Source organism: Tenrec ecaudatus, chromosome 18 (genome assembly GCF_050624435.1).
Source record: "Tenrec ecaudatus isolate mTenEca1 chromosome 18, mTenEca1.hap1, whole genome shotgun sequence".
Classification (NCBI taxonomy): Eukaryota; Metazoa; Chordata; class Mammalia; order Afrosoricida; family Tenrecidae; genus Tenrec; species Tenrec ecaudatus.
Window position 1 is genome coordinate 36,199,987 of NC_134547.1, and position 20,407 is coordinate 36,220,393.

The 20,407-nt window shown below is 41.6% G+C and overlaps 1 protein-coding gene across 2 annotated transcripts in view; it reads right to left on the reverse strand.

Moving 5' to 3' along the window:
* NETO2 (neuropilin and tolloid like 2) overlaps positions 1-20,407 on the reverse strand; it is an 85,636-nt gene that overhangs the window by 24,361 nt on the left and 40,868 nt on the right. The window lies entirely within an intron of this gene.

The window sequence follows — 20,407 nt, forward strand, 5'->3', positions numbered from 1 at the left end:
ATAGAAAAAACTGTTATGAAGAAAATAGCACTTAGGGGAGATCGAGGCAATACTGTACACACAATTCCCTCATTACATTTTATTTCAGAGCATCGTGGGCTACAAAAAATTACATCAGGGGCTGCATGTGGCCTGCGGGTCACCAGTTTGACACCCCTGCCTTAGACATATAAATAATTATGGAATTGGTGGTTGTTGGAATTTGGCTGGGATTTCTTCCTTTAAGGGTGTCCAATGTATAATGGTCTGGGACTACCACATATGTACTATTTTCATGCTCTCGTTGCTTCTTTGTGACATCTTAGTTTGGTTCTGCCTTTGTGCGTGAGTGTCAAAGTTTTTCCCTATCTCCAGACCTTACTGTTTGAGTAAATAGTCTCCAGTCACTAAAGTTTTTAGTTTGTACACATCAACAATTTATGTATTATAGTCTAGAAAGCTAGCCTAGACAGGTATAATTTCCTTTTTTTACAAACAGGGTTCTACATTCCATACTATTGGCTAACAATACTATACAACCACTTATCTATCAGTGTGTTGTATTGTGGTGGATTGTGCGTTACTACGATGTTGGGAGCTATGTCACCAGTATTTTTCAGCAGAGCTTCCAGACTAAGAACAGACTACAAGGAAGGAACAGGTTGCCCACTTCTGAGAAATTAACCACAAAAAAATCTTATGGACAGACACAGAACTGTCAGATTCTGAAAACCTCATGGAAAAAAATCGTCAGAGATGATATCAGAAGATGACTCCTAAGTCAAAAGGCACTCAGACATGTCTGAGGAAGAACCGAACCGCCTTCTCAAAGCAGGCTCAGTCATAACGACATGGAGTAAAGGCTAAAGGAGCAAAGCCTTCGGAACCTTCATTCTTGTTGGGGCATGACTCAAATTGAGAAGAAACAGCTGTGAATATCAACTAACAATTGAAATTTGAAATGTAAAAGCTGGAATCTAAGAAACTTAGAAGTCATCAAAAATGAAATGAAACGCATAAAGCTCATTATCCTAGGTGTTAGTGAACTGAAATGGACATTTTGAATCAGAAAATCATATGGTTTACTATGCTGGCAATGTAACAATCCAAAGGCATGGTGTTACATTTGTTGTCCAAAAGTCTATTTCTTTTGTGCTTTGTTCTTTTTTCTTCTTTTTATTCAATCTCTTGTTTTGTCTCTGTTATTGTTATATACGATAGACATGGGAAGCAAGCTCGAAGGAGAAAGCAATGGGACCAAAGTTCCGGAGGGACTTGGGGGAAAGGAGGAAGCAGGGGAACGGAGTGGTGAGCAAACAACACCATAGGCAGGGGGACAACTAGGGAATTAAAAGCAACAACAAGGAGGATATGGAGATCCCAGTGGTGTTGGAGCAACAGCAATCTAGCTGAGAGGAATTAATGAGGCAGAAGAATGGCATGATGGTGGGACAGGAGGAAGGTAAAAGGAAACAGAGGAAAAGATCTAGGAAACAAAGCTATGGATAGAGCTATAAATGTAGGTGTGCACTAATATAAATATATTAATTCATAAAAATAGAGGTATTGGCATAGGTACATATACTTGGCAATACATCAAGGAAGTAGATGGATTTTGGGACTCTGCTCAAACCCTCCCTCAACACAACACTACAACCTGCCATTCTGTGATGCTCACCCTCCTGACATGATCGCTGAAGACAAAATGGGTGTATAAGCTAATGTGAAGAAAGTTGATGATGCCTAGGTATCAAAACATATGCCATCTGGGGTCTTAAAGGCCTGAAGTTAAACAAATGCAGAGAAGCAACAAGCCCACATGGAAGAAACACCAGCCTGTGCTATCATGAGGTATCAACAGAATCAGGTTAACAGGTACCAGAAGACACGCCCCCCCCCCCAACAAAAACCCCACAAAAATATATTGTTGAGAATGAGGGGGGTCGTAGGAGAGATCCAAAACCCAAAGGCTTACAAGGAAGGGATGAGTCAAGCAAAGTACAATATAGCACTGATGAAACATACAATATTCCTCTGGTTCTTTGAGACTTCCTCACCCCCCACTATCATGACCCCAGTCCTGCCTTTCAGACCAGAGCACATATACTGGTACAGATAGGGGCTCACAACATATGGAATCCAGTCCAGAAAAAAACACTCAGGAACAGAAATGGGAGTAGTGATACCAGGAGGGAAGGGGAAAGGTGGGGGAGGGGGGGAGAAAGGGGAACTGATTGCAATGATCAACACATAACACCTCCACCCAGGGGATGAACAATAGAAATGTGGGTGAAGGGAGACAGCGGGTGGTGTAGGATATGAAAATAATAATAATTTACCAAGGTGTCAAGAGGTTGCAATGGGGAGGAAAGAAAACAAGGAGTTGATACCAAGGGCTCAAATAGAAAGTAAATGTTTAGAAAATGATGATGGCAACATACGTACAAATATGCTTGGTACAATTGATATATGGACTGCTATAAGAGCTGTAAGAGCCCCCAATAAAATTACCTTTTAAAAAACAGGAGAGGGGGGCATTTCAAGATCTGGCTTGAAATATAATGATGTCTGTGATAGGATTTTATCTGTTCACATTCAAGGAAATTCAATAAATCCAACTGTTATTCAAAATTATGTACCAACCACAAAAGCTAGACAAAGAAATTGAGGAATTCTACTGTCTTCAGCTTGAAATTGATAAAACATGCCATCAAAAGGCGATTGGAAAATTGTTAACCATGAAACAAAGAACCCAGACCATCAAAGAGGCTGAAAAGTTAACTCTTAGTTTGGATAAATCACACACAACTTGATGAGAATAGCATATCCAAGACAATGTTATTCGAGAAGGCTCAAGGGTCTCCAAACCAATTAATTGGTTCTTCATTATTTCTTATGGGAAAAATATGTTGAGTTCTCAAAGTTTTCAGCGTTTGAACATAAATTTGGAACCAGAATCCTCCTTAGCAGCATTGGTGGCGAGACTTAGTGCTTTGAACATGGTGTCAGGAGGGACTAGTCCCTGGAGAAGCACATCATAAAATGGGGAAGACCGTCAACAAGATAAATTGATACAGTTGCAGCAGTTCGAATAAGAACAATTGTAAGGATGGCACAGGCTGTGGAGCATTTCGTTCTACTGTCTATCAGGTCACTGTGAGCTGGAACGGACTTTACCTAGTAACCACACATAAAGATTAAAATATACGATCTGACTGAAGCTTGAAGATTCCTTCCTTCAACAAACAAATAAGCCAAGTGTGATGTGGTTCCTAACAGAGAGTGTAAACTCAACAAATATAAGGGGTGATAAACAGAGAAAAGTTTAGAAGGAACCGTCAAGAGAACAAAGGATGTATTTTATTGGGTAAATCTGCTGTACATGACCTCACATGGACTCCTGGAGGCTCTGGGTGCTGGAACCTTTGGCAGCCCATGGAGTAGAGCTCCCATTGAAGATAATCCCTAGCCAAGGCCCACCTGCCTCCCCTGGTGGCATGGGCATGACTGGCTTTTACAGAGAGGAAGTCCTGGGTAGTTGGAGAGGGACCCGACACTGGGGATAAAGAGGCAAGGCTGCAAGACTGAGGATGATACGTGATTCCATGTAGTTTAGCAATATTCGAATTTTGCGGTCCCTGAGCAGGAAGAAATAAATACACCTACAGTTAAAATAGTTAGGGAATTCCTGGAAGAAAAATTCCCCACTATTGCAAAGGAGGAGACACTGCCATTCAGAAAGAGAACACAAATTAGATTAACCACCCCCCAAAACACACCAAGACATATAGGAGTCAAATTATCCAATGTCAAGGAAGAAGAGAGAATCATGCAAGCAGCTAAAAAGGAAAAAAAATACATATAATGGTAAATCGATAAGAATAACCTCAGACATCTCTGCAGACACCATGCAGGAAAGAAGAAATTGGAGCAACATATTCCAAAAGTTGAAAGACAACAACTGCAATCCATGAACCTTTATCCAGAAAAGTCCTCCATCAAATTTGAAGGAGAAATGAAAGTTTTCTCAAACAAGGAAACATTTAGAGAATTTGTAAAAACAAAACCAGCATTACAAAAAACTTTCAGTTTTTTTCAAGTCAGAAAGCCTACAACCGCAGCGCACAAACATGAGACCACCACAGTGTATAACACCATCTAGAAACCAGTACACTGAAAACAGTACCCAAAACATTATGAGAAGCGAAGACAAGAATAAACATCTCACATACATACCACCCTATAAAAGGGGAAAAAAGTAAAATATCAAATACAAATAGTAGGAGATGACAGAAACTAATCTACATTTAGATTTAGTTATAGTGAATGTTAAAGGTTTAAAAACACCTATTAAAAGACAATGAGTGGTGGAGTGGATTAGACATCATCATCCATCAATCTGTTACTTTCAAGAGACACATTTCAAACTCACAAACAAAAATAGACTAAAAGTCAAAGAATGGTGAAAAATTTACCAAGATAATGGCATTAAACAAAAATGGCAATACCAATCTCTAACAAAATTGACCTCAAAGTACAAGACATAATGAGAGATAAGAATGGACATTGCATAATGCTCAAGGGATCAGTAGACCAAAATTCCATAAACATATATGCAACCAACAAAAGATCCTCAAAATTCGCCAACCAAATTCTCAAAGAGATGAGAAGAGAAATCACTGGATCGATCATTATAGTAGATGATTTTAATATACTGCTTGAAAAGAAAGATAGACCATCAGGTAAGAAACACAATAAATAAACTGAAGATCTGAATAACACAACTAAACAACTCGACTTAATAGATATTTTCAGAGCTCTCCAACCAACAGAAAAAAAAAACCACATTCTTCTCAATGCACATGGCTCATACTTGACAATAAACCACATATTGGGACACAAGGCAAGCCTGAGAAAATTCAAACACACAGAGGTCATCCAAACCACCTTCTCTGGCTACAGCACCATAAACCTGGAATTCATCAAGATAACTAACAAAAAAAAGACAAACATTTGGAGACTCAATAACAAATCTCAATGAAGAATGGGTACTAGCCCAAATTAGTGAGTGAATTAGGAAGTTCTTAGACACCAACGAGAATGACAATACAACATATGAAAACCTATGAGCAACAGAAAAGGCATTTATCAGAGGTCACTTTGTTGCAGTAAATACACATGTGCAAAAAGAGGAGAGACAAGTACTCCTTCAATGCAAGAACACTTTGTTCTAATAACCTGGCATTCTATAATGCTCATCTTCCTGACAGGATCGCTGAAGACAAAATAGGTGCCTAAGCAAATGTGTTAAAGAAAGCTGATGGTCCCTAATAAAATGTAAAAGAAGAAAAGAGAAAAAAAATGATTAGGGCAAAGACTGTACAGATGTGCTTTATACAATTGATGTATGTATATGTATGAACTGTGAAAAGAATTGTATCAGCCCCAATAAATTGTTAAAATAAAAAAAATATATATATATAAAAAAGAAAGCTGATGGTGCCCAGCTATCAAAAGATACAGTGCCTGAGTTCTTAAAGGTTTGAAGATAAACAAGTGGCCATCTAGCTGAGAAGCAACAAAGCCCACATGGAAGAAGCATACCACCCTATGTGATCATGAGGTGTCAATAGAATCAGATATCAAGTATCAAATACCCAAAAGAAAAAAATCATATTAATGTGAATGAGGGGGGAGGGCAGAGTGGAGACCCAAATCCCTTCTGTAGACAATTTGACATCCCCTCACTGAAGGGTCACAAGGAATAGACCAGCCAGTCAGGGAGCAGTATAGCACCAATGGAACATACAACTTTCCTCTAGTTCTTTAATTCTCCCCACCCACTATCATGATATTAATATGAAACACTATTCCAACAAATTCAATAATTTGGAGAACAAGGACAAATACCTGGAAAACTGCTCTCTCCCCAAATTAACACATATGGACATTAAAAAGTTGAACAAATTTATATGAAGGGGCTTAGATCTCGTTGATTCCCAAAGGCCACTAGCAAGACAATTGGACAGTCCCTCTTAGGAAGACCTGCAGAAAGGAGGATCAATCCAGGGTGTAGTGTGGCACTGATGAACCACAAAACTATCCTCTATTTCTTGAAGACTTCCTCCCTTCACTATTATGGCTTGTCATGTTAGATTTGTGTATGTTCATTTGTACATTTAAGATTCCTTGGTACATGGTAGTCAAGATAGAAGACCCCCTCAGACACTGACAGGAGTAAGAGTTCCCTCAGGGTATGGGAAATGGGAGCGGGGGTGGTGAAGGGAATTGATGGCACTGATGATTGTATTACTACACCTGATGGGATTGAACAACAGAAATGAATGAGAAGGGAAGGAATGGAATGAGTAATATATGTCAATAAAAATATTCTTTGGGGAAAAAAAGAATAATGGAAACAAAACAAAAAAAGGACTTGACTAGACCCATAGCAAAAGAATAGACAAGGTCATCAGGAAACTCCCAACTGAAAAAGCCCCAGTCCAGATGGCTTCACAGAAGAATTCTACCAAGCATTCAGAAAGGAGCTAACACAATCTACACAAACTCTTCCGAAACATAGAATGGGAATTGGGGGGGTGAGAGAGAACACTGGGGGTTGCTAAGTGGTTTGAACTGTTGGGATACAGAGGGGATGGTACGAGATGCCACCCCCCAGCTCAGAAAAAATAAGGTGACAAAACTAGGCAGGGAAAACCTTTTGAATAATAGCAAAATGTCTGTGGGGGTGCTGGAGGCGAGCCACTCAAAGTGGAACTCACGCCAGACATGATTGGGGAAGAGCTGTCTCCTCAAAGTAGAGACCACCTTAGTGAATAGATGCAGCAAAGCTGTTGGAAAACTAACGAGAAAGAGCCAAGAAGCATGGCTGCCTTTGGATGATGGCGCTGGCAAAGAGGATGGAGCAATACCACGGACTGCCTGAAGAACGGACAACTCTCTCCTGGAAGAAGTGCAGCCGGAATACTTCTTAGAATGGAGCATGTGTTGGTCTTACATGCTTCAGACGTGTCCCAACATGCTTGGTCAAGCAGAGGGTGAATGAAGCATGGGAAGTCCACAATCCTTGATCTTCATCAGTAAGTGTTTTAGGTCCTACTCATTTTCAGCAAGCAAGGTTGGGCCATCTGCTGATCTCAGGTTGTTAGTAAACCTTCATGCAAACCTAATGCCATGTTCTTCTTTATACTGTCCAGCTTCTTTATGATTATTTGCTCAGCATACAAAATGAGTAAGTACAGTGAGAGGATACACTCTGAAGCATAGTTTTCTTTATTTTAACTGTGCAGAATATTACCTTGTTCTGTTTGCACAACTGCCTCTTCATCCCTGTACAAGTTCCTTATGAGCACAATGAAGTTTTCTGAAATTCCTATTATTCTCAGGGTTATCCGCTATTTATTATGGTTCACACAGTTTAATGTCTTTGCATAGTCAATGAAACACAAGTAATTATCTTTCTTGTATTTTCTAAGTAGCTATCTCCTCTTCTCCAGAGCCCAGCGGCGGCCAGTAGCCACTTACTAGGTGTTCTGCCGTTGTCCCCTATAACCCTGCAGTCATAGGGGCGAGTGCCAATGTCAGCAGCTTTCAGGGCTCAGTGTGCCCACCACTCCTGCCTCCTCTTCCTCTGCAGTCACTGGGGACTAGCACCATGTGTGGCCTCTTTCTCGGCTTGGGGTGCCCACTCCCTCTTCCTTCCCTTGCAGTCACCTGAGTCCAAGCGACACTGGCACTGCTTCCCAGAGGTTCTGCAGCTACTTCCACCTTTTCCCTGCCATCACCAGAGCCGACTGCCACCAGCAGCTACATTCTGGGCTTGGTGTGTCCACTCCCGTAGTTGCCTAAGCCCAAGAGACAGTGGCATCATCTCCCGTGTTCTGCAGCCACTTCCCTCTTCTCCTCCACAGTCACTGAGACTGAGAGTCACCTGCAGGTGCTTTCTGGCCTTAGTGTACCTGTTCCCTCCTTCTTCCCTTGCAGTCCTCTGAGCCTGAGTGTTACTGATGACCAAATTCTGGGCTTTCTGGATCTGCCCCTCCCTCTTCCTGGCAGAGCTCCAGGAGCCCGTATTACTAGTGACTGATTCCTGGGTTCTCTGAGCCTGCTGGCAATTCTCTGTGCTCACTAGTCACTCACCAGACCACCTGACAGCTGCTGTCCATTTCCTGTGCGCATCAGCTGTTTCTCAGGATCCCTGTATCTACCAGCTTCTTTCTGCATCCGCATAATGCTCCTCGGGCACTCCCACACCTACCAGCCATTTCTTGCACCCACAGTCTGCTTTTATTTTTCACAGTCTGCTTTTCAGGACCGTAACACTGGCAGGCCACTATCAATGACTTTGGCTACTTCACGGGTCCCCCCACCCCCCATGCATGCAGACTATTTTCTGTGTCCGCTAGCCTCTTCCTTGGCTCACTGCACCCACTGCCTTTTCCCTGCCTCTGCAGGATGGGTCCAAGGCCCCCTCACACCTGCTGGTAACTTCCTATGCCCACACAACAAATCCTGGATGCCCTGTGTCCACTGGTCGCTGCCTGTGTCCGCCGGCTGCCTCTTAAACTCCTCAGGCCTGCTGGCCACTTCCCATGCCCACAAGCCACTCCCTAGGTCCCCCAATTCCAGCCAGTCTAGACTCCAAGAAAAATGGCAATAAGCTTCAACAAAATGATACAGACAACAACCAACTTCAGCAGCTACTACAAGAAAGCAAGAGAAACAAAATGCAATGTCAGAGGAGGACTTGAACCTAGCGACATATATAGAAGAAGTAGACTATGAACCTCCACAGAAATAAATCTTCAGGCTGCAGCTTAAACTCATTCAGGATATATGGGAATCAATACAGAAAAATGATGAAATAAAAGAGAGGATAGAGTTCACAAAGAGAAGGGAAATACAAGAGTTAAGGGATGAGGCAGCATTAACAAAGAAGACAATGAAAGACCTTACCAACAGGCTAGAAGAAGCAGAGAACTGTATGTACAACCTTGAAGATAACCAAGCAGAATTCAACAAATGAAAGACAATCAGACATAATAATGAAAGAAGCTGAAGAAAACCTGAGAACAATGAACAATGCTATTAAGAGAACAATATCCAAATAATGGGGATATCAAAGCAAGATATAATGAAGAAATCAATAGTCAAAATAATGGAGAGAAAACTTGAATGGCCACAAACACATGAGAAAATGTTCCCGGTCATTAGCCATCCTGGAAGTGCAAATCAAAACAATTATAAGATAACCCCTAACACCCACAAAGATAGCCTAATTAAAAATAACAGAAAGCAATAAATGTTGGAGGGGGTATACAGTGAAATAGGAACTCTCATTCACTGCTGGTGGTCTTGCAGATGTGAACAGCTACTGTGGAAAGAGATTTGGTTATACGTAAAGCAGATGGAAAGCAAGATACCATACCACTCAGCAATTCCACTATTGGGCATATACCCAAAAGAAATAAGAAACAGACCACAACCACTCATCTACCACGTACTGTTTGTCCAAGCGCAGTGTACAACTGCAAAAACTTGGAAACAGCCTAAATTTCCATCCATAGATGAATGGATTAAAATACTCAGGTATATACACACAATGGAATACTACACATCCCTACAATATACTGGTGAAACAATGAAACACCTTTTCTTGTGGAAGGAATTGGAGAATATTATGCTGAGTGACATTAGCCAAGTACAAAAGGTCACGTACAACACAAGTCCACTGAGATAAGTTCAAACAGCAGAAGGGGCACAAGGGAAAATGCATGTAACATATAATTCTTGGGCTGAAGACCAAATATTTTGGCAAGAGCTAAATCAAACCCAAAGATTCATATGTCATCAGCAGATGCAGCTGACCCTTATGACGAAAGGCATCTCCTCCCCCTACCATCCATATGTCTTTAAGGTCCAGAGAGTGGTAGAAGAAGAAAAACGAAGACAATGGGGGGTTGGGGTTAGGGCACTAACCAACCCAAGGGGAGCGTATTATTTCTGTCTCCACAGGAAACAGAGCATGGGAGTTGGGTCTCACTCCAGTGTGCCAATCCATGAGGGCAATGTTCCCAAGTGGAGCAGCTAGCTCCCAGAGAGGACTTTGCGGCCAGCCTCGATGTGAAACTTGAAGGCCTCTCCCTAGATGACAGTTTTGCAGAGAAGAGCTCTGAAGATACAGTTGATAGAGAGCGGCTGGTGTGACCTGCCTTCATGGGGGCAGACCAGGAGGGGAGTGCAACAGACCAGTAATGGCAGCAAAGCCACAAAGTCTCCGAGGAACCCTGAGTATGTACTCCTGACTCAGGGGGCAGCGCTTGGCACCCCACTAGAACTGGTTGGGGGCTACTCAAATGGAAGCCACACTTAAAGTCGACGGTATAAATGGGGGCAGGGCATGAGACACTCCATCTCAGACTGCAGGAATAACAACATGAAAAGATGGGAAACTCACCTTTCGACACGAATGTGGGTCTATGTCATGATCCCTGTTAGTCTGGTGGCTAGCTGTATGTTGGTGGGTTTTTTTGGTCTGTTTGTGTTCTTTTATTTTATTAGTATTATGACTTTGTTGTTCTTGTTTGGGGTGTTGATCTATACAAGAAAATCAGGATGAGCAGTCTTGTGAAAATAGCAGCCGGACTGATGGTTCTTGATGGACATAGGAGGGGAAAAGGGTGAGAGGTAAGCAGAGAGCCAACAATTACAGGTACAGGAGAATAGTAAGAGTTCTAAAATGGACCAGGAGGAGGATGAAGCTTTTCTGGACGTGTTTTATCACTCAAATTATACCTGAGAATAATTACTGAGAGGTGAACATCAGGCAAGCCTAATGCTGGGGTAGGAGGAAAACATTTAAAACCATATACATATATACACATATACATATACATATATGAATGTGTATGTTTGTGTATGTATATATGCAACTGCAACAAGGAAACAAATGGATTTTGGGTCTCTATTTAAATCTTACTTCTGTACTAGAACAGTTTGTTCTAATAGTGTGGCACTCTATGATGCCAACCTCCCTGACACAATCACTGAACTAAATGGGTCATAAGCAATTGCGGTAAATAAAGCTGAGGGTGCCCATCAAACACAGTTGCGTCTGGGGTCTAAAAACCTTGGAGTTAAACATGCTAGATAGAGTTCCCTTATATCAGTGAAGCAACAAAGCCCACATAGAAGCACACCAGCCTGTGTGATCATGAGGTGTCGCCGGGAAGAGGTGTCACAAGTTCAAAAAGCATGCATCCAAATTGATATGAAGGGGACTGGATGTCGTGGAGATCCAAATCGCACCAGGAAGACAACAGGACAGTTCCTCTTAGTAATGCTTCACAGAATGGAGGGACAGTGTGGCGCTGATAAACCACATAACTATCCTCCTCTGGCTTTTAAGATTTCCTCCCCCGACTATTATGGTCCATACATGACACACCTCATTGGTCGTATTAGACTTGTGTATGTTCATTTGCTTATTTAAGATTGCTCAAAGCATGGTAGTCACGATAGATGGCCCCTCAGTGACAATGACAGGAGTTACAGTTCCCAAGGGTATGGGAAATGAAGAGGGGGACGGAAGAGGGGAGAGGGGAGTTGACGGCATCGATGACTGTATAGCCTCACCCAATGGGACTGAACAACAGAGCTGTATGGGAAGGGATATACTGGAATGAATAAGAGATGTCCATAAAAATATAAATCTAGGAAAAAAATAATTAAGAGTTGTAATCTTGGAAAATCAGGGCCACTTCTAACTTATCCAACCATGGGTTTTTTAGTGTGAGATCATGCCAATGCCCTATCAAAGAGAACTCTGAAAACAAAACCAGGAAAACAGTAGCATTTACAATAATAACCACTGAAGGGATGAAATCCTTATAAATATATTCAGAGAAATAAAAGATCTATATGAAAAAAGCTACAAAATAATAAAACAAGAAACAAAAAGAGACCTTTATACATAAAAGAGTATACCATGATTATGGATGAAAAAACTTAACATTGTGAATATGTCAATTCTATCCAAAATGATCCACAAACACCGCATAAGCTCAATTCTAATTCCAACCTTATTTTTTAAAGAGGTGGAAAAACTCATCACTACTTTATATGTAAATGAATGAAACCCCAGAGAAGCAAAGCATTACTAAAGAACAAATTACACATCCTTTCACTCCATCTGAAAATTTACAACACAACCACAGTACAAAGGGAAAAAAACTCTGGAACTGGTATTACAACAGTCACATAGACCAAGAGAATCAAGAATCCAAGAATAAAGCTATCCACCTGCAAACAGTTGGATCTTTAACAAAGGGAAGACTCATTCAGTGGAGAAGATTGCTATTCTCTTTAAGAAATAGTGCTTGCAAAACTGAACATCCATTGTCAAGAGAATGAAACAGGAACTTTATCTCACACCATATTAAAAAAAAACAAACACAAGAGAGATAAAATAATACCTAAATGTAAAACCTAGAACTATAAAGATTGTCAAATAGCCCCTTATAGAAGGGTCCCAAGAAGGAGACAAGCCAGTCAGGGTGCAGTGTAGCAACAATGAAACTTAAAATTTCCCTTTAGTTTTTAAATGTTTCCCCTGCTGCCGCCTCCCCCGCCCCCACTATCATGATCCCAACTCTACCTTACAAATCCGGCTAGACCAGAGGATGTACACTGGTACAGATAGGAACTGGAAACACAGGGAATCCAGGACAGATGATCCCTTCAGGACCAGCACTGAAAGTGGCAATACCGGGAAGGAGGAGGGAAGGTGGGGTAGAGAGGGGGAACTGATTACAAGGATCTACATATAACCTCCTCGATGGGAGACAGACAACAAAAAAGTGGGTGAAGGGAGATGTCGGACAGTGTAAGGCAGAGGTCCTCAAACTTTTTAAACAGGGCCAGTTCACTGTCCCTTAGACCGTTGGAGGGCTGGACTATAGTTTAAAAAAACTATGAACAAATTCCTATGCACACTACACATATCTTATTTTGAAGTGAAAAAAAAAAAAAACAAACAGAGAAAAAACACCTGGAGGGCCGGATAAATGTCCTTGACGGGCTGCATGTGGCCCGTGGGCCGTAGTTTGAAGACACCTGGTGTAAGATATGACAAAATAATAATAATTTATAAATTATCAAGAGTTCATGAGGGACAGGGGAGGGGGGGGGGAATGAGAAGCTGATACCAAGGGCTCAAGTAGAAAGCAAATGTTTTGAGAATGATGATGGCAACATATGTACAAATGCGCTTGACACAATGGATGTATACATGGATTGTGATAAGAGTTGTATGAGTCCCCAGTAAAATGACTTTTAAAAATTACTTAATTAGAAGCAACAAAGTCCACATGGAAGAACACACCAGCCTGTGTGATCGAGTGGTCCCGAAGGGATCAGTTACCAGGCATTAAAGAACAAAAAATCATATCATTGACTGCACACCTCCATGATAGGATCGCTGAAGACAAATGGGTGCATAAGCAAATGAGGTGAAGAAAGATGATGGTGCCCGGCTATCAAAAGAGATGTGTTTGGGGTCTTAAAGGCTTGAAGGTGAACAAGCGGCCATCTAGCTCAGAAGCAAAAAAGCCCACATGGAAGAAGCACACCGGCCAGTGCGATCACGAGGTGCCAAGGGACCAGGTATAAGGTATCATGCAAAAAAAAAAAAAAGATATAAGTGTGTGTATGTATGTGTATATGTGTGTATATGTATATATGTATATATATATATATATATATCATATTAAATGAAGGGGGAAGTGCAGAGTGTAGACCCAAGGCCCAAGTGTCAGCCAATGGAGATCCCCTCATAGAGGGGTTTAGGAGAGGAGATGGGTCAATTAGGGTGCGAGGTAGTACCGATGAAGAACACAGCTTTCCCCCAGATCCTGGATGCTTCCTCCCCCCAACTACCATGATCTGAATTCTAGCTTGCAGGGCTGGATAGGACAGAGGCTGTACACTGGTAGATATGAGGGCTGGAGGTACAGGGAATCCAGGGTGGATGATACCTTCAGGACCAAGGGTGTGAGGGACGATGCTGGGAGAGTAGAGGGTGAGTGGGTTGGAAAGGGGGAACTGATTACAAGGATCCACATGTGACCTCATCCCTGGGAGAGGGACAGCAGAGAAGGGGGGAAGGGAGACTCCGGATAGGGCAAGATATGACAAAATAACGATGTATAAATTACCAAGGGCACATGAGGGAGGGGGGAAAGGGGAGGGAGGGGAAAAAAAAAGAGGACCTGATGCAAGGGGCTTAAGTGGAGAGCAAATGCCTTGAGAATGATTGGGGCAGGGAATGTATGGATGTGCTTTATACAATTGATGTATGTATATGTATGAACTGTGATAAGAATTGTATGAGCCCCAATAAATTGTTAAAAAAAATTACTTAATTAAAAGATTGTCAAAGAAAAAAGACAAACTAAGTGGTCTTAATACATGACATATAGACACTACCAAACAATGAAACACATTCAAACAGAAGACAAACTAGATGACTAGGACTGCCTAAAAATTAGACGCAGGTATCAAAAGATTTCACCAAAAGAATTTTTAAAAAGAGCTGAAAAACAAAAAAAAATATTGGCGGGGCCCAATCAGAGCCAATACCACACCCACACGGAGGCAAACCAAGAAGGAGAAAGTGAAAGAGACTGTCTAGACCACATTATCAGCAATAGAGCCCAGAGGACATCTCTGCACGGAGCTGCTAAGGCCCAGAGGACTGCAGGGCCGACAACAGCTCGAGACATATTGTCCCCTTACTGGAGCATACCGCGACAGAGGACAATACTGGGGCTACACGGCGGGGAGTTAGTCTGGTGTGAACCCCTGCAGCAGGGCAAACCAAGGACACAATGGATCAGCAAAGGGAGCAAAGTCAAGCCCTAAAAAGCCCCCAGAACAGATGTGAGGCTAGGAGGGGCAGCTTCCAGAATTGCCCCCAGGATCACAGGAGATACTCATAAAGGTCCGCGGACACATCTGGAATTGTTTGTTTTTCTTTTTCTCTCATTTTTTGGTTTTCTTTTTGTTTGGTCTGTATTATCATTGGTTTGTTTTCTTATATTCGATAGGCATGGGAAGCAAGCTTGAGAAGAAAGCAACAGGACCAGTGGTCCTGAAGGAGGAGGAGGCAGGGGTTGGGAAAAGTGCACAAACAACACCATAGACAGTGGAACAACTAAAGAATGAAAATCAACAACAAGGAGGATGCAGAGATCCTGGGGGTGTTGAAGCAACAGCAATCTCGCTGAGAGGAATTACTAAGAGGCAGAAGTAGGGTAAGTGTGATGGTGGGGCAGGAGGAAGGAAACAGAAGAATGACCTCGGAAGCAAAGCTATGGATAGATAGAAGCATAGGTGTGTACATATTTAATGCATTAATTCACAAAAATAGAGGGATTGGTCTAGGTACATTCATTTATATAGCAATACACTGAGGTAGTGGACAGAATTCAGGCCTCTGCTCATATTCTCTCCACAATGCAAGAACACTTTGCTCTAATAATTGGAATTCTGAGATGCTCATCCTCCCGGCACAATCGCTGAAGACATAATGGGTGTATAAACAAATGTGAAGAAAGCTGATGATGCCCAGCTATCAAAAGATATAGTGTCTGCGGTCTTAAATGCTTGAAGTATAAACAAACAGCCATCTAGCAGAAAAGCAACAAGCCCACATGGAAGATGCACACCAGCCTGTGTGTTCATGAGGTATAATTTGGACCAGGTAACCAGTATCAGAAGACTCATAACAAAAAAGCAAGCACGCAAACAAACTAACCATATTTTTGAGAACAATGGGGGTTGGAGCAGAGACCCAAAGCCCATTTGTAGACAATAGGACAACTCATCACAGAGGGGTTGCAGGGAAGGGATGAGTCAACCAGGGTGCAGTAATGCACCGATGGAACACACAATATTCCTCTGGTTCCTTGAGACTTCCTCAGCCCCTCCCCACCCCCATTATCATGGCTCCAGTACTGCCTTTCACTGCGAGTTAGACTGGACCATGTGCTCATGTACAGATAAGAGTTAAGAGTTCACGACACATGGAGAACAGGAATGGGAATAGCAAAACCAGAAGAGTAGGGAAAAGGTGGGGAGAGGAGGGGAGGAAGGGGGAACCAATTACAGTGATTGACACATAACCACACACGCCTCCAGGGGACAAACAACAGAAAGCATGGGAGAAAGGAGACAGGGGTTAGTGTAAGATATGAAAATGATAATGTATAATTTATCAAGAGGTCACAAGGGTAGGGGATAGGGAAGAAAAAAGAGGAGCTGATACCAAGGGCTCAAAAGAAAGTAAATGTCTAGAAAAGATGGCAACATATGTACAAATATGCTTGATATAATTGATGTATGCATTGTTATGAGTTGTAATAGTCCCTAAAAATTAATCTTTTAATAAAAATAAATACATTTTAAAAAATCAGCAGTTAAAAAATTAAAAATAAATAAATAAAATAAAATCAGCAGTGACATATCAAACAAGGGCCGAATCTCTAAAATTTATAGAAAACTTCAATACTGCAACATAAAGAGGGCAGGTAACTTGATTTCAAAAGACACTCAAGCAGCTAATAAACATATATAAATGTCAGCCATTTGGAGAAATATAAATCAAAACAGTGAGATATTGTCTCACCCCAACATTAATAGCAAAATTTAAACACACATACACACACCAATGAGGATGCAAAGAGAACCCTCATACACTACTGATGGGGATTTAAAATGTACAACCCCTATAGAAAGTAGTAGGCCATTTCCTCAAAAAATTGGCAATAGAAGTAACATGAGACCCAGAAACCCCTCTAATTGGTATGTAGCACAGAGTAGTATGCATTGACAGGAACAGACATATGCACACCCATGTTCATTACAGTACTATTTTTAATAGCAAGAAGATAAAAGTAAATGCCCATCAGTAGGAGAATGCATACAAATACACAATGGATTATGCCCTGCTAAGAAATAAGAATGAATCTTTTAAACACCTCATTGCATGGATGAACTCAGGACATCTATGTTGAGAGAAACTAAATCAGTCCATTACAAAAGGGCAAATAGCATGTAAGAATACTATTATAAAAAGTCAAGAAAAGTTTTTCACATAAAAAACAAATGATCTGATGATTAACAGGGTTGGGAAAGTATTGAAGAGAGACAAAATGGGTAGGGGTAAACAAGGGTCAACTTTGGTAAAGGAGATGGCAAGATAACGAGAGACTTCCCTTTTTGTCTGACCTCCCACCCCCCCTCCCCCCTTTACCAAGCATGCTGCCTTTCTCCAGGGATTGCTCTCTCTTGATAGTATGTCCAAAGTACATGAAAAGTCTCACCATCCTTGCTTCTAAGGAACATTCTGGCTATACTTCTTCCAAGACTGATTTGTTTGTTCTTTTTGGCTGTCCATAGCACTTACAATGTTCTTCACCAGAACTGTATTTCAAATGCACTGATTCTTCTGTACACTCCTTCTTCAATGTTCAACTTTCACATGTACACAAGGTGAATGAAAGTCCTCTGGCTTTGCACACCAGCCTGAGTGATCACGAGGTGCAGAAGGGATGAGGTATCAGGCATCAAAGAACAAAAAATCATATCATTGTGAATGAGGGGGAGTGGGGACCCAAGGTCCATCTGTAGGCAACTGGACATCCCCTTATGGAAGGGTTGTGGGGAGGAGACGAGCCAGTCAAGGTGTAGTGTAGCAATAATGAAACATACAACTTTCCTCTAGTTCTTAAATGCTTCCTCCCCCTCCCCCAAATCATGATCCCAACTCTACCTTACAAGTCTGGCTTGACCAGAGGATGTACACTGGTACAGATAGGAACTGGAAACACAGGGAATCCAGGACGGATGATCCCTTCAGGACCAGTGGTGTGGGTGGCGATATTGGGTGGGCAGAGGGAGGGTGGGTTGGAAAGGGAGAATTGATTACAAGGATCTACATAGACCTCCTCCTTGGGGGACGAACAACAAGAAAGTGGGTGAAGGGATACGCTGGACAGTGTAAAATATGACAAAATAATAATTTATATATTATCAAGGGTTCATGAGGGAATGGGAAGTGGGGAGGGAGGGGTAAAATGAGGAGCTGATGCCAGGGGCCTATGTGGAGAACAAACATTTTGAGAATGATGAAGGTAACCAATGTACAAATATGCTTTACGCAATTGATGTATGAACTGTGATAAGAGTTTTATGAACCCCCAATAAAATGATTTGGGAAAAAAAAGAAAATACTTTGGCTTAGAATCAATAACCAGAGTAATGGCACCTTGGTGGTATGACAGGGGAGATTGGGGGGAAAGTGGGGACTAATAATGAGTATAAGAATAATAAATAATGTTCTACATTGGGCGGGGGAGGAGGGTCCGAGAAAACATCATGGCTTAGGTCAGGTGCACCTCACTTCTCAAGGCCCTTGCTCTTTAGTACTTTTAAAGAGGTCTTGTGCAGTAGATTTGCTTAATGCAGTATGTCATTTGATATCTTGACTGCTGCTTCCATGAACAATAATTATGGATTCAAGCAAAATGAAATTCTTGACAACTTCAACCTTTGGTCTTTTTAATATGCTTTCACATACTAATCTTGTTATACGTATTTTCCTTTACATTGAGTTGCAACCCAAACTGAAGGCTAAAATGCTTGATCTTCATCAGCAAATGCTTCAAGTACTCCTGGCCTTCAGCAAGCAAGGTTGTGTCACCTGCATATGACAAGTTGTCAGTTATATGCCTGATAAAAATCCCTCAAATTCTGTACTGTCACTCATCAGACTCAATCAGAAAACATTCATAAGGGTCAGTAGACAGACCTGAAACTATTTATAGGCCCCCCTCTCACTATTTTTTTCATGTCTAGGTAAAATAAGCAATCCCAAGGAGAAAATGGGACCAATGGTTCCAGGTGGGCAGGGAAGAAGGGGAAGTGGGGAAAAAGGGGCGGGGGAGCCAACACACCTAGAGAGAAAAGAATAGCAAGAGATCTAAAATCAATGGCGAGGAGGATGTAAATGGCTGGGGGGGTTTGATCAAGTGCAATGTAGCTGAGTGGAATTACTGAGAGCTGAATTAAGGTTGAACATGACAGTGGGACAGGTGGAAAGTAAAAGTTAATAGAGGAAAGAACTAGGAGGCAAAAGAAATTGATAGTTATTTATAGGTATGTACATATGTAAACATATTAATATATAATGATAGGGATATAGGTCTATGTATATGTTAAGTATCAAGGTAGCAGATGGACACTGAGCCTCTACTCAAGTCCTCCGTCAATGCAAGAACACTTTGTTCTAATGACCTGGCATTGTGTGTGCTCACCTTCACGGCATGATTGCTAAAGACAAAATGGGTGCATAAGCAAATTTGGCGAAGAAAGCTGATGGTGCCCAGCTATTAGAAGATACAGTCTCTGGAGTCTTAAAGGCTTGAAGTTAAACAAGCGACCATCTAGAAAAGAAGCAACAAAACGCACAAGGAAGAAGCATACCAGCCTGTGTGATCAAAGGTGTTGGCAGTAACAGGCATCAGAAAACAAACAAAAATGCTATCGATGTGAACAAGGGAGCTGGAGTGGAGACCAAAAGTCCATCTATAGACAATTGGACATCCCCTTACAGAAGGGTCACAAAGGGGAAACCAGCCAGGGTGCAGTATAGCACTGATGAAACATTTAACATTTGTCTAGTTCTTTAATGCTTTCCCGAACCTCAGCCCCCACTATCATGACCCCAGTTCTACCTTAGAAATCCACCTACATTGGAGCATGTACACTGATACAGATAAGAGCTCTCGTGACACGAATCCAGGACAAATGAAGCCCTCAGTAACAGTAATGTGAATGGTGCTACCATAAGGGTAGAGGGAAGGTTGGGGGAAAATGGGGGAACTAATCAAAATGATTGACATATACTCTCTAGTTCCCACTTCCCAATGGGGACAAACAACAGAAATATGGGTGAAGGGAGATAGTGGATGGTGTAAGATATGAGAACAATAATTTTAAATTTCTCAAGGGGTTATGACGGTGGGAGGATAGGGGAGGAGGGGAAAACGGGCAGATACGGAAGCTCAGTAAGAAAGAAAATGTTTTGAAAATGATGGCAACATATTTACAAATGTGCTTAATACAACAGCTATATGGATTGTTATAAGAGCTGTGAGCCCCCAATAAAATGATTTATAAAAAATAAAATATTCTATGCTGCATTTTCATCTTTTCAAAGTGGTGCTTTGGCTGTCAGTTCCACTTTTTTCTTAAGTTGAATTTATACACCATAAGATTCTTTGATAAATGTATGGTAATGTGACAACCACAATTAAGATAGCTCAATCACACCCTCCTGCCAAAGTTT